Source organism: Tenebrio molitor, chromosome 2, assembly GCF_963966145.1.
Source record: "Tenebrio molitor chromosome 2, icTenMoli1.1, whole genome shotgun sequence".
NCBI lineage: Eukaryota > Metazoa > Arthropoda > Insecta > Coleoptera > Tenebrionidae > Tenebrio > Tenebrio molitor.
The window spans coordinates 6,767,652-6,793,800 of record NC_091047.1 but is presented as its reverse complement, the minus strand read 5'-3'; the positions used below and the strand labels follow the sequence as shown (position 1 = coordinate 6,793,800).

The following is a 26,149-nucleotide window of genomic DNA, read 5'->3' as shown; positions in this document are numbered from 1 at the left end:
TTAGAATTGGTACTTGGATTGCAACATCCCGAGGGCAAATCATTGGCCCAATCGTCTTTAATAAAACTATTACGCTCAAAGATACCACAGACTTCTTCTTAAACTGTTTATAAATCAACTGGATAAGTGAAAGTAACAAACGGCTATTTCCAACAAGATTCATCTACTACTCACACGCCACGAACAACCATTAATTATTTAACGGGGTTTCACCCAGATCGATTGATAAGGGTAGGTTGGTGGGCGAGCCGATCACCTGATTTGACTCCTCTGGATTTCTTTTTGTTCCCTTCACTTCTATTTATGTTTGTTTTTCAATCAATCCAATGATTTTGCATTTTTTACGTCCCCCTTCTAAGGAAGTACGCCTATGTGTATCGTCAAACAATGCCCATCAGAATGACCAACATCTGCATTGCCAACGTACAAAAAGTCCCAATCTTTTACAGTCAGTTGTTTGATCAGAGAAGAAGTAGTGGTGAAGGAAGAACAGATTCGTGATGGAAATATGTGTGTCAGTCGAATTTCTGCAATTCTTTGTGTTGGTTTTCGATAATGCCGCAGCCTCTCGTCGACCACTCACTTCCCTCGCCGTCATTTCCTGCCGTTTCAATCATAATCTATCCTGCAGAAACATTAAAACGTCATATTTCAGCGCTGCTCGCATGACGCCATATCAAAATACACATCGCAAATAAAATTTATTGTGATGTCGGTGCGATATCGTATTGGAAAGCAGCACTTTTATCACCCGAACGTACCCCTCGGTAATTACAAGCTGCCCCCGCAGCGGCACTTTTAATACCCTCCCCGCGTCGAATATGCATGCAAATATTTATTCCGGCTGTAATTCCGCTTAACATATCCAACTAATTCGCGTTCGTTGAATTTAACGATAAATTAATTCGCGCCGTAATAACAATCGTATTTTCGAACGGGGCCGCTTAAAAAATGGGAGGCGGCGGGCAATTTTTCAAAACCGCGTGAAAAATATCGCCGCCACCGGGAAATTTACTCCGTAAATGAGTTGTTTGCTCGTGTAATCTACGGTCAGTCGATCACGCCGTTGACGTTTCGGCGCTGGAATATTTCAGCGTAGGGGGCCCACAAACCAATTAATTACAGTCCTGGCGCGCGCGAAAAAATCCAAATCCTTACTCAGTGCGTCCCGTTCCGGTGGAGCGAGTGTTCTGGCGGTCCGACTCCGGGCTCCGGAGGCGGGAGGGCGCGTGGTGGGGATCCTCCCCTCCCGTCTTAAATAGTTTGAGTTAGGAATAATTTACGCAATATATTGTGATTGCTCGCATGTGAGTTGGGAAAAATGCGTGATGCGTGCACACAGTCGCCGTTAAAAGTCCGGTGCGGTCCGGGTGATCCGGGATCGTTAGTAATGTAGTCCGGTGAATGCCTTCGTTGGCATAATTCAGGTGCCGATATGGCGCTGCTACGGTTAATGGAATGTTGGCGCGCGTTGTTTCGGCTCGTTATCAGAACGGTGTTTTGTTAGATATCGCATCGTTTCAGCTCTAACCGGAACTTTGGTCACTATCGACAACATAGATACCTGTTTTAACGGGACCGGAACGTCGGCTGTTTTATTTAATAACTCTTCGATAGACTCGATATCAACACCCTCTTCCTCATGGTGGGGCCCTATTAGAATTTTTTTTCATAAGGACCACGTACTGTTGTGGAACGATGAAAACATTAAAACGCCCCCTCGATCGCCCCTCCCTCTCCACTGGAACAAAACGAAATATGGCACAGTAAGATAACACTTTTACCACTCTGCTTTCATGATTAAACGCCCATTAGCTCGCCGACTTTATTTTTACACAAAATTATTTTAAATTTTTCAATAATACACCTTCCAACCTTGCACGTACACTTCCAGCTTACATTTTTCCGCTTCGCTTCACTGTTTTTAAACAAATTTAATAATAATAAAAGTCCTCACACCCAGATTATTCCAAAATTATCCTTTTAATTATTTTTTAATTAAATCAATTTTAGATAATGCTGAGTTCATGCATTATCTCACTCAACTTTAATTTCCACTCTGTTTTTGATAGAACCCCATAGCTCTATTAAAACTTTTATTACCAACACGACTTGTAAATTATCTCATTTTATTCCAAAAATAATATAACAATTCCACATGTGACCCTTTTTTATTTTGTGTATTCATAACAAATGTCTAATAAAGACGCAGAATGACATCAAATGTTTTTTAGTCAAAAAATAATTTAAGCCCTTGGACATCGTGAAATAGAATTTATTTTACGTGAAAATATTTTTAGTAACAGTAAAATGACAACGTAGCTATCTTTTACAAAGCAGAAGAAAATAGACAAATACTGCAACTTTAATTTGTACCGAAGCGGCGGTAAAAATTTTAAACAGAAAAGAAATAAGATTGAGTAGAACCATTTGTTCACAAAATCCTTACAAGACTTTCTAATTTATAGTTAAAAAAATAAAAATGGAAAAAACTGTTAGCAAATACTTTCAGCTCAAGTTTAAGGGTTTCTCGATGTTCAAATACTTTTTCTATTTTTAATTAAAGCTTCAGACAAAAGAATTTATTACATTCTTTCCATAATGAACATTTTCATAATATACGTATAGGTAAAGTTTCAAAGTTTTTATTAATTTATAGATAAAGATGCATAAACATTGCAACGTTAGACAGTTTTTCTTAATGACACCTAATGTAAAATGTTTAAAAATAGTTATTTGTGAATCGAGGCCAAAAAGTGCATCTTTTTCGTCCGAGTCTGGGTTTTCTAACCGAGGCGCGGCCGAGGCACATTAAATTAAATTTTTTAGGCGACTGCACGAACTACAAAGCAAAAGAAATCACAAATTTGTTTTGTATCTACGTTTTTCAAATAGATACATTTATTAATAGGTACATGTTAAGAGTCTTTTCTAGAGTATTTTTTATCAGCTTGTCAATAAAACGACAAATTTACAATTTGCAATACAATTACTTATTTACATAATTTATGGTGACAGGACAATTATTGCGATTATGATCTGCAATGTCCGGCGGCGTATTAGTCATTTATTCATCACTTTCGCTGTTGCTATCGATTATATGAACGTTCATTTTCTTATTATGCACCAAATAAGCACCAGAAATAAACGATACAACACTTTTTCGGGCAAATAAAATACTTTGGTTAAATTTAACTCTCAAATATTTCTTTATTTTCAGTCGGTTTACTCGGTTTTGTGGGTTTAGTTGTTAACTTACTAAACTGACCAACAGATGTCGCCACGGTCAGCATCCGAAAAAGTGCGTTTGAAAAGTGCATCCGAAAAAGAGTTACTTTTCGTCCGCTTGGGAGTACGTAAAATGACCTTTTTCATTAAAGCTGCCTAAAAAAATATTCTAAGGATATAACTATATTTGTAGTTTTTAATTTAACAGAATTTAGCACAGCTTTTGTGAATCGTTTGCACAATTGGCACAAGAACGGCTAAAGCAAACGTTAAAACAATAAAATGAAAGTTTTGGCATAAAATGCACTGACTAATTGCCAACAAAAATGAAGTTTTGTCGACAAACGGCACAGTTCAAATTAGGACTCTCTGAGACGACATCAGAATTGAAATCGAGTTGGAAGTTCGGAGTTCCACATGTCAATAATCCACTTTATGAGCATTATTTATTGCATCTGCACCCGGAACCTCTCTCACTTATCCCTCTCCACTTCGGTACCATCACCTGAACTTCACCTTCCACCGGTGGAATAATCTTCGGATTGGTGAATTTTCACGGGCCCCAAACCGCGGCCAACTCTCCACGGCATCACCTGAAGCTTTGCTAATGCTCCTTTAAGCTTGCGGCTGTATAATTAACACTTGATAATGACGTCATAATCACCAATTCCATTACACCAAAACCCCGTGGTTCGACTTAGAACGAGCGATGTGCCGATCGTGATTGAAAGGTGAATAAACTCCATTTATTCCGTGTTTGTTCGGCAAATCGGCGCCAAATTGAAACTTTGATTGATTGTTTATAGTAATTTTCATATCTCATAATGGTGGCAGTCTACGGTTGTCATATGTCACGATATTCAAATATCAATTTGATGTTTTTGCAGGGGCCTGAAATTTTCATTAAACATAAACCAGGAGCCGTTAATTATTTGGGGCCGGTCATAAATACGGCGGCATTTTGTAGTTGTGCAGGATCTAGGAAGGAATAATTGAAGTGAGGCTGGTTACCGAAATTCGGCCGCCCCTTCATATTGATTAAATTTTAGTAAATCAAGCGTGAATAATGCTCGTGTTTTGCTAAATGTACAAAGGTAATTAATCCGGGGGCACACCGGAAACCGGATCGCACAGTCCTTACTCCCAAAAAGCGGTAACGTGTATTTTTCTAATTTCGCATTGACGTTCACGTGATTTATCTGTTGTGTAAGCTCTTGTTCGTTTTTTAAACGCGCGTCTGTATAATGTACTGTCACCAACATCTTTCGCAAAACTGTCCCTTTATTTTCCGCATCGACTACTCTCGTCTCCTAAAGCTCCATGTGTTTCCATCTTTTCTACTCGCACAACTACACCCTTACCTCAGTAGTTTCGCATCAATCAACACAAAACGAGAAAATCCGGAGTTTGACTGTTATCCAGCCGGAGCGAATTCCAGGACTTGTAATCCTTCGGCGGCAATCGTCGTTTTTGTTTTGCGATTTGGTGTTTGGAATTTGTTCCGTGGCCAAATTATATTATAAAGTTAAATTCGCGGGGGTAGTTACGTATGCGCATACTTGCAGTGTGTGCCGAACTTATTCATTCCTTCAGTAGTTTCCATTCAGATGCAAATTTCTAATAACCTTGTGTCTACTCTTCCTTTAAAAACGCGGATGAGGCGAGCTCGGGGGTGGACGCGTGTCAGTCAAGTGGCTGAATCGATAATTCGATGCGAATGCAAACTTACCCCGTGCAAAAAATGCTGGACTAGTTGTTCGTCTTAATTTTGGTCAAAGATTTCCCGGGGGCGCGAAAGGATTTGGAATTTTTCCGGATGATTCAGAATTAATAAGCTCTTTACGAAATTAGTTCATTAGGGGCCGACCTAACCGCCCCCATCCCAATCAAACTCGGCAATAATGACGGCGTGAAACTTTTAATGGCACACCTCTACTTAAATTTTTAACGGACGAAACTTCGGCACAATAATCCCGAACGAAGCGTCCATCGGCGTCCGCGTTTATTATCAATTATGCGACAATGCCCAAAACGGCCTTAGTTACCGTTTATTATCAATATCGGCCAGTCGTCGATCACACTAGAGAGGTTGTAAAAGAGCAATGCCACCCCCCTCCCGGAGCCTCCCCTAGCCCCCCACCGGGCGGGTGGTGGTGTATGATATGATTATGATCCGAGGTTGCTTGGTAACGCGCAGCATCCATCCCCCCTACCCGGTATATAAAGTGAGGGTGGATTGACGCGCACCACTTCGCGGAAGCTTGTCGGGTTTGGTGCGTCGCAGCCGGGGGTTCGATCGTCACTCAGATTTCTCACAAGAGCTTTTGTGATTTTTCCGGTTGCCGATGGAGGCTTGTTCCACGGATAGTTCGGCGGCGGCGTCGCCGCCTCCACCGGTGCCCTTTCGAGTGTCGTCAGCTGGCTGAAGACGAGGCGAGTCTGCGCTCCGAGGGTGAGTCCGATAAATAGTGCACGCATAGATCCATTTTCAGGCGGTCTCTACGAAATCCGGCAAAAAGCTCCGGTGCTCGATGGGGCGCCGCTTGTCTCTTGTTTTGCCAATTAGTCCCTTCGAGGACCTCCGAAAAAGGGTCAACGAAGGTCAATAAAGCGCCGTCAATAAAAGACATAATATCGGGACTCGTAAAAACGACCTTTCATATTTATGGGTCATATCCGAAGATATGAATACCGCCCCCATTGCACATTGTTGTGTCCCCAGATTGAATCTCTTCTTCTTCTTCTGCTTCCTCGCACCTCCCCTCCCCCGCGTAATTAATTTACATTTCTATTTTGTAAATTGGTTCGAACCGCTTATCTCGACCGGATTTACAGCGCGGCTCCCCAGCTTCCGGACTCTCCTGAATTAAAAATCACTCCCCTGCCCGGAAAAAACCACCACCAGACGGTGGTTATCCCGGGGTCTTTAGTTCGCCAGAGATTTATTCCGCCGCATACACGAGGTTAACGCTACGGCCCATTGTGATTCGGCTATTTATATTCCTTTTCTCACTTTTATTCGAATTACCTGACGCGAATATCGGACGGGGAGGAGGACGCAAAATAAACAGGTGAAAAAGGTGTCAAGATACTTACACGGATTAATTAGGAAATTGTATCCAAATTGCTTCCTCCGGCGGATTTAATTAATCTAATTAACCGGTCCGGGAAGGGACGGGGAAAGGGTTAAATTGAGCCCTTCGCACTTTTTCAATCGAGGGGAGCTTTCAGATATTTTACTTCGCTTGGCACAATGTGCCGTGACTGTGTGTTGCCAAGCAAAAAGAAAACCCAGTCATAAATAACCATTAACTTCCAGTTTCACTAAAGGGGATTAAATCTAAAAACTAAACTAAAATTTTCTTTTTTATTTTCACACGTCGGAGGCGCCGCCAAACGAGATAAAAATGCGGGAGGAGATCGCCGAGACTCGGGGGTTGCGTTACTTTTTAATTTTGCATGTCGGGGTTGCACGGTGGATAATAAAAGGGGAAAGGAGAGCCCCGCATATTTTAAATGTCACGTCCGCAATTATTTCAAGGCATTTTAAATTCAACCTTTCAACTACCACCATTTTTTTCGTTCGATTACAACCCCCAATTGATTTTAACAATTAATACCTACCCCAAAATAAACATCACTCCGACCAAAATCGAAGGAAAGAACTGAAATTTATGTGAAATTCCACTTGAACCCTTCCGCGACTTTCCAATTAAGGAAAATTATAATTTTATTCGTGCCGTTTGCAGTTGTTTTTCAAGTACACAAATTCAATTAATTACGTTTTCGGTTGGGAAAAATTTGACGTTTTGATTAAATTACAATTTCGACCCTTTTGAACCGAAATTATTTTTACGTTCACACCAATCGGGATGCACACAATGGAATTACATTATTAATGGAATTACGATGTATCATAACATCACAACATTTTTACGTATTTGGTGCATGCTTACATAAATGATACATTTACAAAATCAATTTTCTGGAATCGATACTGGAATATTTATGCAAATTATGTCGCATTAGCTCGCTCAACACCGACAAACTTTCACAAAATTCCAGAGCAACACACAAAATTATTTTCATCTGGATTCCTGATGTGCAGCCGCAGCTCGACTAGTTTGCCGTCTTGCCGCTGGCGCTGCATCCAGTCCCTCCTGTCAACTGTCACTTCTAGGAACAGTTTAGAACATACATCTCATCAAATGCGACGTACATCTTGATAAAAATTAAATGACAGGTCAAATCGTCTTCGTAATATGAAAGCATTGCATGCATTCTTTATGTTCGAGTGTCCTAAAAAAGTTTCTACGGTTCGAAATAATAACTTACCTCCAGATTTAATTTTAGTAGTTTTGAAATTAATTTTTTTGGGGATTAATTTTCTTTGGTTGATTAATCGCAGATAGTTAATTGGATAATAAAGAGCGGCCGTTGTGTTGTATCGTAATAGTGCGGGGGTGGGCGTTTCGGGTTGTTATTTCCGGCGTGCGCCTCGACTTCCCCATTTTCCGGCAATAAATAAGATCGTTGTGTGCAAAAACGATTAGAGCGTCGAAATAAAGACCAATCTGGCATCGAATAATTGTCGGTCAGTCAGATGTGTCTTTTATGTGGCGGGGGCGTCTTGATGCGTCGTAAAACAGGTGCGGGTCAGAGAGGCGTCCCACAAAAGAAAAAAGAAAAATTCGTGGAGAATTACAAATAAGGTGGCACAAAAGGGAAAATGTGTTAGTCTCAATTTCTCAAACGCGCAAACTTTCGACTTTGATATAGCGACTTTGAAAATATTGTTTGTTTGTAAATAAGATCTCGCCGCGCGCCTCAAAAAAGAAAAATGGAACAGAAGTGTATTCACCTCATTGTTGGGACATTAATAAATGTCGGTCCGTTTGACATTTCCATAGGCGGCATTCTTCCCTGCCCCCGAAAGGTCACTTAATAAAGTTCATCCCGCGGAAGGTGGCGGCGGCGGCGGCGGTGATGGATAAACAGAAGATAATGCGCCAGATGGGGGCCGTCTTTGGAGGATTTCCAACATGTGCCGGCTCAACGGTAATCCCGCGGTCGCAGAAACCTGCATTACCGACTCTATCATTCATGTATTCACCCCGTACAGGGTTATTCCGCAAATTGTCCCTGTCATACCGTATCTCCAGCAATTTGTCATCCGCGCCAACTTCCGCAACTTCCCGGTAAACCGTCATACTTCACGGTAAATAAGCCGTCCCCGAGTACCTGTCCGACGAAGATGTTCCGAAAAATTAATCAAAGAATTTCGTTTCGTCGACGGCAACTTGCTAATGCCGCGGTTCGAGTTCGCCGCCGCATTTGTTCGCCGAGAGCCGGGGGATTCACCGCACCGCAACTTTTGTAGCGCCGCCCGTAAATTTTAACCATCCACCGGAAAGCTGACGGTTATTGATGGAATCCACCGGAGTAATTGCGAGTGGGCCGCGATTAAATTAAGAAAGAATTAATAATAAGAAGGGACGAATTTACCTAAGATCCGCTCCGGTCCGGACAGAATAAACTAATTCCGCAAAATTGAATGAAAACCAAATTAACCAAATTAGGGGAGACTGAATCCTCTTAATCCGACGTTGTCAAACTGGCTTTAACTATCCCTTTCGTCTATTTTGACTAGCGAGCTGGACCCACAAAGGGAACTCTCCAGACATGCGTTTCGCCGGATTTGATCGCAATTTGCACATTTGCTCTGCCGTCTCTGTTGATTTATACCAAATTTATTCTGAATATCAATGTGTTTTTTCGCCAACATAATTTCCGCCGCCGTCACTTTCCTTCAGCGAATTATAAATAAACATTCCAACAGAAATTACAAAAAAAAATATTTTAGGTCTTTTGGTAACCCCGAGGTGTTGACACATCAAACCTGATTCTCGACATCCGAATTGCATTTATAAAAAAAAAACAAAAATCACGAAAAACCAACATCCCACCTCTTAAAAGATTTTGAAATTATTTTTCAATTATTAATCATTTTTGTTTTATTTTGAAGGTCCTCTTCTTTAAAATTGAAGTGAAATAAATTAACTATAGCAACTTCTCTCGTATGTAGGAATGCATTTTTTGTGAGTGAAAATCTTTTTTAGGCTAGATCTTTAGTCGCTCAGACTTCTATAACGTTGAGGTTAGCAAAATGAAGTTGTGTCAATGTCTTTGCGGGTTGAGAGTGAATTTTGCAGGGCATGTCGGTTGTCGCCATAATTTTTTGCGTAGTGCGGAGGTCTCTCGTGAACTTCCAGCAGGCAAGCTCGATAAGTTTGCTAGATTCACCTAAGTCCATTAGCTAAAAAGCCCAACTTTAATAAAAACACCAGCAGTAGTAATGAAACAAGCAACAATCTCATAAAGAGGGCGCCCGTGGCGCGTCCAGCGGTCCCAAACCGAGTCCGTGGCGGGCAACAAAAAGTCCAGAGCGTGCGGTTGGTTGTGAAAATTTATGAAAACCCTCATTAAAGTGATTATCACCTGGCCGCAGGATCAGATAGAGTCCGGAAGGACGAGCGTCGCGATACTGCATACAGATCCGGGTGTGCTCCCCATAAATCGCGGGGCGCGTTCGCTGAAACGCCTCTCTTTATGATTTTATGTTGTCATAAATTAAATGTCACATTGTATTAATATCAGCGTACGGCGTAACATTAAACAAATGACATTTAACTGCATGTCGCTCGTTATTAAGCTGCGCGCTAAGCTCGCCGGGAATGTCGACTTTACCGGACGAGGAATGGGGAATTTTCAATTTTCGGGATTACGGGGGGCGGATACCGCCACCCCGGACTCGTTATGATCGCGCCGCCCCCGCTCGCTCGCAGACACCTTATCGCAGACGCGCCGATTGATTCTGGCAAGGCTCTCCGGACACGTCGGAAATCGCCACTAATTAAAATTTATCTTTTCACACACGTACCTATTACGTTCGGGCGGAGGGTGCAAAAAACAATGGGGAGGTGGGGTGACGTCTGTTTGATGTGAAATTTGCACCGGTGTAGTGTTATGAGGCGGCACTTCATTCGAAATGTTCAGTCTTCGTGGAGAAATTGCTTCAAAGGGGCGGCATGGGATTTTTTCTGCGCGTTTCGGATCAGCAGGCGAGATTTACGGGGGACCGAACACAACAACTCGCTGGCGTCCTCGAAAAGTGTTTAACTAATTAAACTGGGGGTGAAAAGATATCAAAAATGAACCAAACTGTGTCAAGTCGTATAATAAATTGACAATTTTAGTTTAAGAGAAATAATGTCAGTTTCGTGCTTTTCCAATTTGTTTGAATGTTAAAAGGGCATCGATGTACTCAAAGAAAGACAATTAAAATTTAAAAACTGAAAAAAATGCTAAACTTTCTTATACAGGCTGTCCCAAAACTGCGTCCCCAGAGAAAAAAGGGAGTATGCATTTGGATAAATGTGGTAATCTGAATTTTAGAGAAAAAAAGTCCTATCTCAAGCGATAACAATTGAGAAAAATCATTCTAAACTTGACCAATCAGAGTTGAACACCATCCAAGTGGGATGACCGCAATTGTTGAAACAAAAAACATTTGAACAACTATCTTTTTGAAAATTATTGTTAACTTTGGTATACTTCTTTAATAATTAGAAAATCTGATTACGGCCAGTGCCACAACAAAATCATTTCATCTACGACATGTAAATATTTTACCGCACGCCGTACGGTAAAGTAATTAAAGAACAGTAATCAAGCTGACTGATATTTGACTGGTGATTTGTCAACGAGGAGAATTAAAATAACGATTAACAGTCCTAGTTTCATATCTGACTCTCTTCGTTTAAAGTTTAAAGACTGTTAATGCAGTTACTACGGCTTTGCTATGATTTTGAAAAAAATTTGCGACTTTTTCTATTTCGACTTTGAATTGAAATTTTATTGAAATAAAACGTTCTCAGAAGTAGATAAAGTTTTATACGGATCAGCACAGCCTCGTTGTGCAAATTTCAATGAGTGAGATAATAATGACTATATCCTACTTGTTGCGTAAATAATTATTAATTCAAGGAAAGTGTTATGAATCATTGACTAGGCTAAAAAGTTAGCCATCATTTAAATGTCAGTGTCATTAAAGCATTAATTCCACATTTGGATTTTGACGTGACAGAAAAGTGATGGCTAGTTTTTATTGCCGGACATTGTACATAATATGAATAGCCTAATCTACTATTCTTACTCATCATCTAGTCATAAGTAGTGTCACTTACGAGTATGCCTCAAGACCCTCTACGCTCAAGACTCTTTTGAAAAAATGATAACATTTTGCCAAATTGGACAATGGGAACATTTCACTGTACTATAGTAAAGTAAAACTTAAAATGGAGATTTTTACTTACCAAAAAAATTACCAATCGCCTTCAACTAGTCAAAAAGTACTTCATATACCTTCAGAGACCTTATTCATCAATTTATAAATCTGTCATAGTCAAATACATTAACTAAGTATTCTACGTGATCCTTTATTATTTTTTTTCTACGATCGTGCAAAAAGTGAGTGTTTATTGCATTTTTCACACACGACGCACAGGACTGAACCGTTGTTTATAGTTGTTTTCACGTCGCGTGCAATAATCATTCACTTTTTGCACTTGTTGCATAAATAACTATTTTGTTATTTCTCCTTTTCTCCGCCACATCTGATTCAATCTTTCTTTTTTTGTATCGAAATCAAATAACTATAGACTCTTTCGTCTTGTTTCTGTCAACTACTTTCTTCTTTGTTAATATTTTATGATTCCTTCGCACAGGTATATTAAACTACTATAAAAACAAATAAAATATTTGTTACGTAAAATATAAAAATGAACTTAGGCTTCAAAAAGTTTCATGGAACAAACGCCTAAACGAAATACTGAAATATTTAATAAACCGGCTTCTGAAAGGGTCTTCTGTATTATGTCACTGTCATCAGATCTTAATCACGTTACACAGAAGTCTATCTTATCTATGCTAACTAGAGCTGTTGATCTACTTTTATTATTTTTCCCACTAAACCTGCATATTTTTTCTTCTTTCGTAGAGCTGTTGCTCCCTATTTTCTATTGCGGACATTCTAATTTAATCAACAAAACAGAAACTGTTGTTGATATTTTAACTTTCCTAATTCTATTACAAAAAAAAATTGTTAATAAGAACTGGTAACAATTTCTTGGCTGTCATTAAGAGACAATATAAAAATATAATTTCTGATACGCAGGTACACACTTAAAGAATTGAGAAAAAATTCATTAGCAATTGTTTGCTTTCTCCTTTATCCAAGTGGAAACCGATTCGATTTCTCTGGGACAACTATTTCGATTGAAAAAATTTCTGCGCTCATAAAAATATTGTCACAGCCCAACAGTCCGTGGAGTAAAATGCGATCTGATAAAGCCGGATTTATGGAATAAGAGAACTGTAATGAAAAGTCTGATACAAAACATAATAAAAATCGTTATCTGGTGAAAAATTCCTTTATGAAACCCCCAAGAAGAATAGATTGATGTCTCAGTATTCAGAATTTCATAATTCTGAAAAGCTTTTGATAAATTTGACGCCTCCAGCGTGTGCTTACGCTGCTTTTACATAAATCCACCACCGCGACCATTTTCTCCTAATAGACATTTATCAGCCCCCTCGCCTCTCCCCGCCGGCGGCTCCGGTGTTTAATTTTTATTTGCCATAGAAAGTGATTAAGGGTCGTGGAGCGGCGGCATTATTTTTGTCGCGGTAGGCATCAATGTCGGGCCATAATTATTTAAGTATCCAATTTGGTCTGCGGTGCGTTTTGGGGTAGTTTGTTTATGTAATAATAAGCGTCGTTCTCAATAAAACGAATCTAAATTAGAAATTGCGTCGGAATGGGAAAATGGGCGCAGTAAAATCGAACCAATTCAGGATTCGACGATTTAATTAAGTACAGTGCAATAAATAGACAAACCCGCCGTTATAAATATGCAAACAATAAGGGAAAGCGGGAGTCTCTTAAAGACCGATTTTAATTAATTTTCGGGGGTCGGGCGCGATCACGTGACCAGCCCAGCAAGACGTAATAAAAATATTTTTGATGGGGCCGTCGCAGGTGTTTCCCGAATTATTCGGCGAGAAATGCGAGCGAGGGTTAGGAAAAGGCAACCACATCTTTCGCAACGTGAAAATGCTTTTAACAACACTGCAGTGATCCCACCCGGGGGTCGACTGCCCCCGGCGAGGGGCGGCGCGCCGCCGGCGCAACCGTATCGTTTTGATCGCACGAAATTCAAAAATTCGGTAATTTGCGCTGCGAGCTTGTTTAAACTAGATGTAAAGTGTGCAAAATGCTCATAAAAATGCAATTTGGGAAGTTGTCGAGCACTCGGCGGGAACTTGCCAAATTTATAATGGAGCGGATCCGAAGGTGGAGATAAAAAGCGCAGGGCGTACCTTCGGTCCATTTCCATTAATGGATAGGTCATTAAGTGACATTTGGAATTTTAAAAGCCGAATTATGAAATATTACCCGATATAGTGGGGCGCGCTACATTTTTAAGGGAGCACGGCGGCGGTCCGGAATGACATTAATCTTGCCAACATTTCCTGTATGGACCGTAAAAATGAGATATGGCCGCTCTCTCATATATATGATGACCTGAAAACGAAACGTAATATCTTACCCCCCTCGGAACCTCGACATGTGTTGTGCATCAAAATCGGGTTACGTCAACCCGCCCCGACTCCGGTGAAATTAACCCGGAACGTCGTTCTTAAAATAGACTCCACGTCAAAATTTCCTTTTAATTCAATTTGCATTCACGTCGCCATTCACCCATCAAAAGCCGAACGGAGTTTGCCGGAGCAATTACAGGTCACGGTGGCGCGTGACCCTCAAAAGTGCTAAATATGAGGGAGTGTCGCAACTCCAGGTGCTTCACGTAGGTGGGCTCGTGCTGGACACGCTCCCCGATTATTACGTGGATGAAAGATGAAAGAGGGTTTTTACGGACAATTCCACTCCAAAATAAAATGGTTACAAATCCGATAATTGCTTAACAAGTGTCCGTCAAGTCTTTAACTATTCCTGTTTCCAAATTAACATTCGTTATAAAACATTCACCGCAACTGGACAGTTTCTTTAGTCTTCTTAATTTTATCAAAACACTCTGGGGATTCGATTTAGTTATGTATGAAATTGAAAATTACAAAATATACCGGGTGCACCAAAATTCGCGAAATAACTCAATGGGACAATGTCAACTCATGTTAGAAAATTATGAGAAAAATTATAAATAAATTCTGTATCTTTTAGATTGGAAGATATGGGGGCTCAAAAAGTGCTCAAAAGTGATCTTCATTATTTTGTGTGTGATTTTGTGTCGGTTTTACCTCAAATAACATATGTATATGGCAACATGGCGTTGATTGTTCTTTGTTATTTCCATGAATTCAAAAAAAAAAAAAATTGCAGATGATTGGGATAAATACAATGCTTTTAAATGTTGCCACATTTAGTGTAACAAAAAGATCCATATCTTTTACAAAAAAGAAGATAGATTTTTTAAAAACATTTTTACCTGATATTTTATGACTACTTAACAACGTACTGCTAAGCTGTTCCACGAATTTTGGGGCACCTTATATACAGGGTGTTTAAAAAATGCCGCCCTAAAATCATTGTACGGTGTTCAGAAGCATTTGGTAGATGAGGGAAAAATATTTAAAAAACTCTTGGTCTTCATTTCTCTGCACAATGAGAGTTTTTGTAAAGGTCTTTAAACGTTGTTAGTTGTAATTATACATAATTACTAAATAACACCCAAAATGCAACTAAAGTATGCAGAATAGAAGGTTGATTTTTTTTAACCCAAACTCTGTGGTCTTTAATTATAATAATGCGATTTACCTCTTTTAATTATCGAAAATTATGCAAAAATCGATGAAACAATTTTTTTAAAGTAGGTACTGGTAAGTGCAGGCATTTGCCAAATTCACCATAAAAAAACCTTCATCCACGTGCAAATTTAACCTCAAGATTTTTTATTTTTTTTCCCTCACTTACCAAATGCTTCTGAACACTACTATAATTTTGTGCGGCATTTTTTAAACACCCTGTATATACATGTTTTCTTATCTGCTTATGTTTAACTAAAAAATTTAAAACTTAATGTTTAACTAAAAATATATCTACATAAAATATAACGGAAAATGATACTCTTTAGTAATGAGGGAAGTCCCCACGACAGAGCAAGCTAGCGATATGAATTATTAAATAACAATTTCTAACTCGATCAAATTACTGTTAAATTACTGTAACATAACATATCATGTGATATTTAACAAAATTGATCATATTCATGAATCTTTTGATCTATCTTCTGTTCGCACCTTCGTATTTTGATGAGATTCGTTGACTGGAATCTTAAATATTCATTTTCTCGAAGTTTAACTGTTGCTAATTAATTGAATTAAACGACATAAAACACAGTTTCAAGATAAGTATTAAATTAAGTAATAATAAAGATGTCAATTGACACTATTGACAGCTCACATGAAAATTTCCCCACACTACAATTATGTTTGTGTGAAGCGGCAAAAATTTCATAACATGGGCATGGCTTGCTTCGACCATACTCATTTATCACCCTGTATTAAGCACATATTACAAAATTCTTTTGTTTACATAAATTGGAAATGTGTGTATTTATATCCACAAAAACTATTATATCAATCAATATTTTTTTAAACAATTTAATACATTTGGAAATATATATTTGCATTCAAAATATTCATCTACATAATATTTTTATCTACATATGATTAAAATTGTTGTTTGTTATTTCGATATGTAAATTAATTTTCGAGTTTAAATCCACTCAATTCAAAAACTAATGAATAGATTTTCTACACATATCTAGGTGTAATGAGCTCGCCTCGCTTATTTGTGTTTCGTGAATTTTAATCTAATTGTAAACGCCGTACGGTAGTGTCGTAAGATTTTTTTACATTGCCACCCTAAACGTCGGAATCTAATTTTTCATCGAATTCTTGCTTTAGTTTCATTATGGCCTAAGATACGATTATTTGCCTGCTTCACTTAAGTACATTTCTGAATTTGATTAGTTGAATAAGTAGATTTTTTTAAACGGATTTAAATTTGCGAAGCTACTTATTTTTCTTTCACAACGCTTCAGCAGTTGATAGCTTAAGTGAAGAGTTACACGAAACTTTCGAGAAACTTTCAAATTAAAATTCAGTTTGATATTGGCGTTGTCACATTCTTTAATATACGCGAGCAATCCCCAGGCTAGTCTTTAATAACTATTTTCATTCAAACTTATAGAAAAAGATGTTTCAATAACCAGCAATTTTGAAAATATTAATTAGACACTTACCAAATTTAATAACAGCTAAACACAAAACATTTTTGTTGCAGATGTTGCAACTGATGCAGCTGATGAAGCTACGTAATACGTTAATCGCACACATCAGATCACTTGACCAAAACATTTTTTGAACGCACGTTACCATGATAAAATAATAAATAAAATTTTGCACATACCTAATATTGACATTATTTTTTGTCTTTGAACTGTAAAAAGAAAAGTCAGTGTAATTAAAAAAATCGATATAACAAAACAAGAGAAAAAAAATTTCACTATGATATAATGGTTAAACTGCACAACACCGTCTTGTACTTTTGTGTTTTAATTTGTCCTAGACAGAGTTTAATTTGGCACTTCGTTAATTTAAATCGAATTAAAAATGTAGAAAGTCCGTTTGAAAAATAATTATTCTCTGTCGAGCAAATTAATCTGACTTTTAAATTTTCGTGTAGCGAACTGACTCGACTTCTTCGAAAAACACGCTTTCCCAGTGTGATCCTTGTCGTCGAATGCGCTCAGCCTGAATAATTGTCGCCGTATGAATATTCCAGTGCAACATTTGTAATGGCAATGAATTCCAAACAAAAGTGCCAAACATCAAGTCCCACTGTTTCCACTTTGCGTCGAATTTCGCGATACATTCTCTTGAAAATATATTTCCTTAAAAATTCCTCCGAAGCAATTCATCTGACCACAGGAGCTTAATTAAATGCAGCAAAGAAACGATTTTCCATAAATTTCAACCCTGTTGCTTGCGGTTGCTGATTTATTATAAAATACAGCGTCTAGGCGAGACGGCACGTTATGAGCCCACTCGACGCTTCCTAATACATGGTGCAACTCACCCCACAGGATGTAGCAGTTTTGTGATTGCCCCGCGATATGTTAATCTGCATCATCAAAATAAAAGCGCCTGACGACATCAAGAGGGGCGTAAAACAACGCAATTTTACAGAAAACGACGCGCATAAAGGTACGACACGGTCCAATTAAAACATGAATGTATTTTTTAATTATGGCCGGCGTTTCCTTCCCGGCTTGTGCTGTGGCAAGCCAGTCAGGCCACGTTTCCATCCCGCATTAATTCCGACTGGCAATTTTTAAGTATTTATCCGTCGTGAAGGAATTGAAGGCGGCGATATTCGCGTCATGTACCGGGATGAAAAAGAGGCTGATGGCGGCGGCGGCGGCGGCGTCGGAGGGAGAATTATAAGTGGTGCGGAGAGTTAAGTAGATAAAAGGGAACGAAGTATAAAATGCATGTAGAAACGGAAGCACGTTAAAACTCGACGCTTGCCGTCGGATTTGGAGCGACTTTCCTCTTCCACGTCACTTCTCCACACCGTCACGTTATCTCGGACCGATAAGGGAGGCCTCCTCGGGAAGGAGTCGGCGCCCTCTCGCGCCAGGACCAACAATTAGCGGGTTTTCGTCCGGAGGGCCGCGCCTACACCTCGACGACGCCGCTCAAGAGGGCGATATTGATGGGGTAATTAAGCGCCGATTCCTAGATACATATCGTCCTGTTTAATAGCAGCCGTTGTCGTTCCGCAGATGCCGCCCCCCGACTCATTTGCTAATGCCTATTATGAATAATAGAGGAGGACGGGAAGTCACGTGGCCCCTAATTGATTGCGTCACGAACCTGCTCCTAACCTGCGACTAATGAGCTAACCAGACCATCAAACAGGACGATTCACTCGTCCTGCACCCGCGATAAATACCACGGAAATCGATGGGGCGGCGCCCGCGAGATTTTTATTAATTTCATCAACCGCACCGAACAAAAGTCGTAACGAGATCCGCTTTTTTCGATCGCACGCTATCAATACAAATAGAACTGCTAACTGTTTGTGCAATATTGAGTCTCCGTGGAGGGTTGCTAGAGAAGAAAGTCGGTTCATAACGTAAGAATTTGTAAGCAAAACAAGAAACTCAATTAAGCGGGCGAGTATTATTTCAGCGAAGAGAAAAAATGTTTATTTGGTTTTATTGTTTAGTTATTTAGTGCGGTCGAGTTTCAGCTCGAGGAAAATCTGGATGAATGCCGGATATAAAAGCAAAAAACGTGTTTGTTTTGTTTTTTTTTTTTTTTTACTATTAAAGCCGTGGAAACGGTTAAAAATAATTGTTCACGTTTCTAACAAAACTCTTTGTTCGATTTCACAATTAAGAAAAATATTTTTCAACGGCTGTAAGAGTAGAATTCTTTAGAAGTTTAGAACAAACGCTAAAAACATTTTCGGGGAGTTTTACGTTATTATTTTTTGGTTTGTCTACACTTCAGCAACAACAGCTTTTGTTAATGTTGAAACAGGTTTGGATTTTCTAAAGAAGTGTATTTATTAAAGTCTTTAAAACCCTCTAAAGCTCTTCTCCAAATACCTAATTGCTAATCGTAAGCATGTATCAGACAATATTGACAATTGTGAATCATCAAGTAGGTTAAAGAACAAATGTTCCGTTAATTTATGGCTCAGGTTCAGCTATCAAATCATAGATGTCAAATGTCAAATTTATTTAGTTAATAAACATTGGCGTAAATTATTAATTTTTTGAACGCTCGTTATAATCTGCCTGTATTTCTTATGCAGAAGATATATAGATATTTTAAAATATTTCCAGCCATTGTGGATAAAAGCTAGTCATATTTAAATTACAAACGAATAAACGTACTGTTTCTGATTTAAAACACTAAAAAATTCACATTCCATGTTATTACATCGTATTACGAACATTCAGTGAATCTAAAGGCACGAATAACGCAATAAAATAAAATTTATGTTGTGAGAGGCAATAAAATTGTCATTATTAATAATGAAGTCATCACAAAACGCAGTGAAAATTTTGCAATAGCAAAATCGAATTTAAATAATCAAATTGCAAAATTAATATTCAAACCAATTAAAGCAAAATTAAAAACTAATGAAGCATTTGTTGTTGTTGTGGGTTACACCGATCAGTATCCGCGTTCTATAGTCGGCGCGGCGAGTCACTGGAGTAATAAACTGGCGTTATCTCCACGTGATTTTCGGGGGATGGTTTCTTATTGGGTAAAAGGTGCGCGTTAAGAAGTATGGTGCAGGGAAAATTTCCATCCATTCTTAAAGTAAATCAGGCTTTTCAAGACGCCGCTACGAACACGAATCATCACGTGAACATCTCGTGATTATTCCAGTGGTTCGCCGCGCCAACTATAGTTGTGACACAGAAAATGAGATATTCGTGAGCTACGTGGTTTTAGTTCGTTGGTTGGAAAACTTGTTGGTGGTTGCGAAAACACGAATCCACCGCTGGGTCCTCGAGAGCGCCCAGCGACCATGTTTGGGTGGATAGACCGTCAAGCTCATTCCATCCGACAAATAATGTCCATTAGTACGTCGAGACGCAAAGGCAATGTTCGCCGACAATTAACCTGGTTAGCAGGACTTAAACGAGAGTACACTTAGTCCAGTTTATCTCTACACTAATCCCTCTAATTCTGATTGATGCGTAATTGAATAAAGCTCTCCTGCCAGACGGCCAAGAAATGGACTTGGCTTGCCCCTTTCGCCTCCCCAATCAATAATCACAAGAGAGGAAGCCGACAGAAGGCTTTATTACATCCCGCCAGGAAACACAACATATTTGATAAGCGGGCTAAGCCGCGCTCTCCTTCTCCCTTTCTTTTCATATAATCTAATCCCATTTTCGGCAAATTCACTCCCTAAATAGAATGTTTCGGAGAGTCGGCGTCGACCTCATGAAGGATGCATAACAATTCGGAGCGATCGCGAGGCGGTTTCGATAAAACGCGATCGCGGAAAGCTCATTTTACGAATTTATTGTTTTCGGCCCGGGAATTGAGTTAGTTTTGTTCATTTTCTAACAATACCTGTCCGTGTTTGGATTGTTGAACAACACATGACGCCGGAGGGTGAGTCGCACGTTGCCACGCAACCGGCCGCTGTGTCACGGCGGGCCCCTGGAGCGGGGCGACAGTGACTCACGGTATCCATCAGGATGTCCCTCTGATGAATGGAGAGGACGGCGTGCGTGATCGGCCAAGGTACGCAGGGATGACTTGCACAATCTTGTATTATACACGCCAGGACCATCCCTGGGGCCGCACTCGACATGAATCTTAAAATTCATCGGACAATTTGCTGCCGACAAAAACGAGATCCTGGGCATAAAAAGTCCACGAAATGGATATTCGACTACCCGGTGGGGGGCGAGCGACGGTCTACGTTGTTTCAAAGCTGGGAACCTGTCCAAATTGGGACTTCGCCGCGGTTATGTCGCTGTCATTACGTCCAAGCTATTTGAGGTTATGTTTCCAACTCTTGAAGTAGTTTGCTTCAATCTTACGTTTCTGAGCGTTCCTCGAATTCTTGTTTTGATCGCTTATACCGTTCAAAAAGCTAAAACTACAACAATCAGTGATGTCTTCCCAGAAATCGTGAAATCGTCGATTTAAAGAGTACAGATCATTTAGGTTAAATGTAACTGACATTCACGATGAAACATTATCTCTGCTCCTTCGGCGGTCAAATAATAATGCCTTAATGAAAACTACAAACATTCACCGTTTTTGTAATTTATTAACAATTTTTCAGGCTATTAAGTATAATAGCGATGATATTTCTTTCTTAGTTATGCTTATTCGTGACATCATACACTTCCAACTTTTTTACCATTTTTGATTCTAAACTGTCCCGGTGCATCCACCATTTCTGCATTTTACAAATTGTGGCATTTACGCAATCAATGGTAAAGTATTAAAGCTTAAAGCTTTTACAAAACACCACTTTGTCAAACAACAAAGCTGTAAAAATATTGTTTCTGGCACGTTTATCATTTTTTGCAATTTGCAAACCCAATAACGTGAATTATGGTCCCGAAAGTAATATACATCATTCTCTCACACCAATTTACGTTCAAATAGATTTAATCCAACATCCATCCAAACCGACACACGTAACAAGAAATATTTATAAAATGAACTGAATAGTATATTTTGTCCCAGTTGTCATTTGAAGTTGATGAAATGAGTTCATGAAAAATGAAAATTGATAACAATTGGATCAATTTGAGAGTTTGCACTGCTCCAAAAACGTAGGTCTGGCTATTTTTACGATATTCTGTGACTCTTCGTTTTTCAAGATGGCGCATTTGCGCCAACACCAATATTTACCGTCACCGCTAACTTCACAAGTAGAGCGTCTTGTGACATTATGAAAAACGCTCTCGTATCTAAATGTAGCCAAAGTGAAATTAAACGACTTTGATGACTCAATGTAAACTTCACCTTAATGAACAAGTGTATAAAAAGACATTATAACGTAAACAGGTAGTTAAGCACTAAACGAACATCCTCAGCTCTCGATAAATTTGTTTGCCAGCTTTTATAAACTTGTTTAACAATTATTTCGCATTTTATTGTTCATTAAAATCTTGCATCATCACGGATAGGTATCACGTGCCTACGGATTGTACAGGTTCAGCAAATTGGTTCTGTTTTGCTTATGCGAAATAAATTTCAATTTAGCTGAAACATTACACGTGGATGAATCAAAAAAACATTTCATAGAATTATTTTTGCGGAAACGTTCGAACCGTTATTAGCAGATTAAATAAATGTGCATTATAAAGTCTGATTTTAATTGAATTTTGTTTTTACAACATGTCCCTCACATTTTACGGTTCGTTAAATGGACTATCTTCTGAAATTGAACGAAAATATGCAATTTGCAAATTAAACTTCAATTACAGTTCTGCACTGAACAATAACATCGGATTTTGCTAAATCTTGCTTCGTAATATGTCTCAATCGTATTTCTGTATCGACAACGACCTTATCTTAATTTCCGTCAAGATCACGTGTTTCCGGAAAGTGGCTTCGTTTCGAGATGCATATCGACTCGTCTGCATCAGCATCAAAAACGAGAAAGGACTGCATTAAAATGAGACCCGCGTATTTTTGCTCGTCCATTGGCTGCATTAGTAAAATGAAGAATTTCCCTACTGGCTCTAAAAATGTGCGGCAACTTGGCCATAAACGCCGTAAGTCGCAAAGACAAAGGCGATGCTTGATGCAAAAGCGCTCGCTTTGATATTTAAAACAATGGCCGGATAATACAGAAAACGGGTACTGACATTCTGCATTCTGAATAACATCAACTGGAGAGACAGTAGACGCTGCAAGCGAGTAGGGGATGCAGAAGGGGACAGTGCAGTTTCGCCCAGGGTGAAGTTTCTGTTTTACAGACATTTTTAGAGAATGCAACATTTATTAAGGCTATAAATAGTTACTTTGCGTTTTAAAAGTTACTAAGAATGTCACTAAAACCACTAGATTGGTAGGCAACCAAACATACAAAGACATCTACAAAGAAAAGGGGATTTTGGGCTAGATTGAAAGAAAATTCCAGGTTTCTTTTGTTACGATACAGAATTAATTATAATTATTGTAGGAGAATAAAGAAAAAAATATTGATTTAAATCCGGTGATCGATTTTTCTACTACATACATTAAAACGAAATATTTGAAATACGATTATAAGATTGTCTCACAAATGATATAAAGTGGTAGGTTTTTCTCGAGTGAAAAAGAAAATGTATTGAATGCTGCAAGTCATTCTTTTGCGACGATTGTGATGTTTCGGTTGAATTAGTATAAAGAAAATTTGGAATTTTATGGAAAAAAGTCTATCGTAAAATGGAGTCTTAATCCTTCTACCGTGAAAGCCAGTTTGAAATTTAATCTAGTTTATCTGTGTACAGAATCCTTTTAGTTTGGTAACGTGATCCTTCACATTCTCTTTTAGAAGTAAGAATGCGTGGTTGATTAAAAAATACGCTGCATCAAGCAGTGAGAGAAGTGATTTGTTCGTGCTAGAGGCGAGAGAACAGCCCTGCGGTGCGATCTCTCATCCCCTAAATTCTGCATGTACCCGAGACAACAACATTTTCTTCAATCTAGCTCCTTCGGAATTATAAAGCGCGATCTGAACCGGTGCGTGAAAAATAGGCCTCCTCTAAAAGTAGCCAATAAATAGGAAAAAACACCCGCCAATCTAATGCAATCAGATAGGGCGTCGGGGAAAGCAATCTCCGATACCAGGGTCGGTACAAATCCAATAACAACCTGCAGTGTTCCAGGGCTCTTCCGGTGTGTCGCCATATCCTGTGTGTCTATACAGCCGCACTACCACAACGGCAATCTTAAATGGCCCGGGGGCATTAACGCAACTATAACATTGATTTTGCCGCCGCCAACGTGGAGGCGGCGGAGAAGGGAGACCGCAGACGAGAATTAAAGGGACTCTTCTCTTCCTTTACCTCTCTTACCTTGACACAGCTTCCGATCGTTTTAAGTGCCCGGCGAACAATATTTCCGGAACCGAGAACAACGAGAACACTCGCTGGAAGTGCGAATATCGCTCGTGTAATATAATAGGGGACGGAAAAGGGGCGGCGTGCAAAAAAAGCAAAAGGTGCGCCCAACGTGGGGCTCGAACCCACGACCCTGAGATTAAGAGTCTCATGCTCTACCGACTGAGCTAGCCGGGCTTGCCCACCCTATTTGCTTAACACAAAAATAAAGTACACACGTAACAATTATAAATATAATTATCGATTATTTAAACATAAAAAAAAGAAAATATAACAAAGTGAAGATTAAAATTTTTATACTCTACCAACTGACTGGGCTGGGCTGGGCTTCACTCGTTTGTTTTTTTACATTTTAATTTCGGATTAAATTTAAATACAAGTATTTTTGTTACATTAAAATTTAATTTTAGATTTTCATAAAATAATAGAACTAAAAACACAATTTCTTAATTATTTAATAAAGAAAAATTAAAAAAAGTTTGCGCCCAACGTGGGGCTCGAACCCACGACCCTGAGATTAAGAGTCTCATGCTCTACCGACTGAGCTAGCCGGGCTTATGACTACTTGCTGATTTATCTAGTAATCAAACAACACGTCAAATAATAATAATATTGATCATTGCCAAAATTATTAATATTTACAACATATAATCAACTAATTTTTACAATAGACGGAGCTGAATTTATTATATCAATGTATCGATTGTTCAACTGTAGTTGTTCAATTTAATTAATTAAACCACAATACATGGTAGATACATTGAACAAGAAAAAATGCCCTCGTTTTCACTAAGCAGAAAGAAATGCTCGCATCAGCTGAAAAACGATATTCATCTCCGCCTCCAGTCGAACGAACGCAGAAATACGAAATCGAACCGGCATTAAGGTAGGTTCAGAAAGTCCGTATAATAAAACGTCTGTCCTGCGGCCAGCGAATAAACCGCCAGGAATGCAGACATATTGAGCTTGTGTGCGACCTGTAGATAGGCAATAGGCTTGGCAAGGGTGTGGTGTTTGTGGCCGCATTTTCAGACAAGGACACTACAAAGTCTACTCAGGACGCTCCATAATCGATGAAAGGAGCAAATTTCGTACAGTGGAAAACCACTCGACGATCATCTAATATTTACATGTTTTCGGGGTTATCGCGCATTCTTTACGGTCATCAATAGTAAAACGTATTTTAGACTGGTTGGGTTAGGTCCTGTTTAATATTTACCAAAGCTAATCTGGCGTGGGATGACCACGCTTTATCGCTCACACTTTGTCACTAATGTTTTGGTTTGGTGCGATACCCACTAGGATGTTTGGACTTTTCGCAACATGAATGACACCATGACACACTGATAACTATTTTTTTTCTTGTTCACACACATTCCCGACTCATTACCTAATGCGCCTGACGTCGCACAACCAACCCTATCTCCCCACAAAATAAATTGCTGCACTTTTTTATACAATCACTATGCATTTCTCCAATCACCCCAATCCTGTCCTTACATCGACATTGCATCATGTCTGTAAGTTTTTTTTCTACCTTATCTCTATTTTATAAACAAAAAGAACTAAAATAGACATTATTTCACGTGGCTCGAAACCGCAAAGACCTGATGCATCACTTGCCAACTTGATGTTAAAAAGCTTCTTACAATGTTGTAGATATCTTTAGTTCTTCACCAAAAACTTATGTATTTTTTAATTTGGAAAAAGTTTAGATTGAATTTAAACAGAGAAGTAGAAAACAACTTTCAGGGTTTTGTCAAAATGAAACGAAATTGCATGGAATTTTGTTCAATGTTTCCACAAAAAAATAACTTATGAAATTACTTAACCATACAAAACCTTCTACAATGTGTTTGTTGTTTTTTCCATTATAAGAATAAACCCCACGTTGCGGCCTTCACAATGCTTAAAACTTTGCAGTTTGCAGATGAAACTTCAAAATAATCTCTCTGTTTGTTTGCTGCCGACAGCCTAAACCCAATTTACATCTTGGGGTTGCACTACAAAGGCAGTAGGTAGTAGATACCCTAAACAAGTTTTGAATTCCAAATTTCTCCCTATTTGTGATCTCACACAAATTAAAAAAAATTGTAGATGAAGACCAACAACCAGCACTGAATTGATGGAAGTATTTTTTCTTACTTTTTTACATAAAAGGGTATGGA

At 38.9% G+C, this 26,149-nt stretch overlaps 1 protein-coding gene, 1 long non-coding RNA gene and 2 other non-coding genes across 4 annotated transcripts in view; 1 reads left to right on the top strand and 3 right to left on the bottom strand.

Annotated features, from left to right (window-relative positions):
* Window positions 1-25,433, bottom strand: part of LOC138123106 (uncharacterized) — a 107,922-nt gene extending 82,489 nt beyond the window's left edge. The window contains exon 1 of the mRNA XM_069037636.1: window positions 25,201-25,433. The gene's annotated coding sequence lies outside the window, so the exon portion shown is untranslated. The remainder of the gene's footprint in view (window positions 1-25,200) is intronic.
* The window catches only part of LOC138123107 (uncharacterized), a 72,850-nt gene continuing 52,212 nt past the window's right edge, over window positions 5,512-26,149 (top strand). The window contains exon 1 of the long non-coding RNA XR_011156730.1: window positions 5,512-5,680. This is a non-coding gene — a long non-coding RNA (uncharacterized lncRNA). The remainder of the gene's footprint in view (window positions 5,681-26,149) is intronic.
* Window positions 24,086-24,158, bottom strand: TRNAK-CUU (transfer RNA lysine (anticodon CUU)). The gene has a single exon. It is a non-coding gene; the product is annotated as a tRNA-Lys (tRNA).
* Window positions 24,464-24,536, bottom strand: TRNAK-CUU (transfer RNA lysine (anticodon CUU)). The gene has a single exon. It is a non-coding gene; the product is annotated as a tRNA-Lys (tRNA).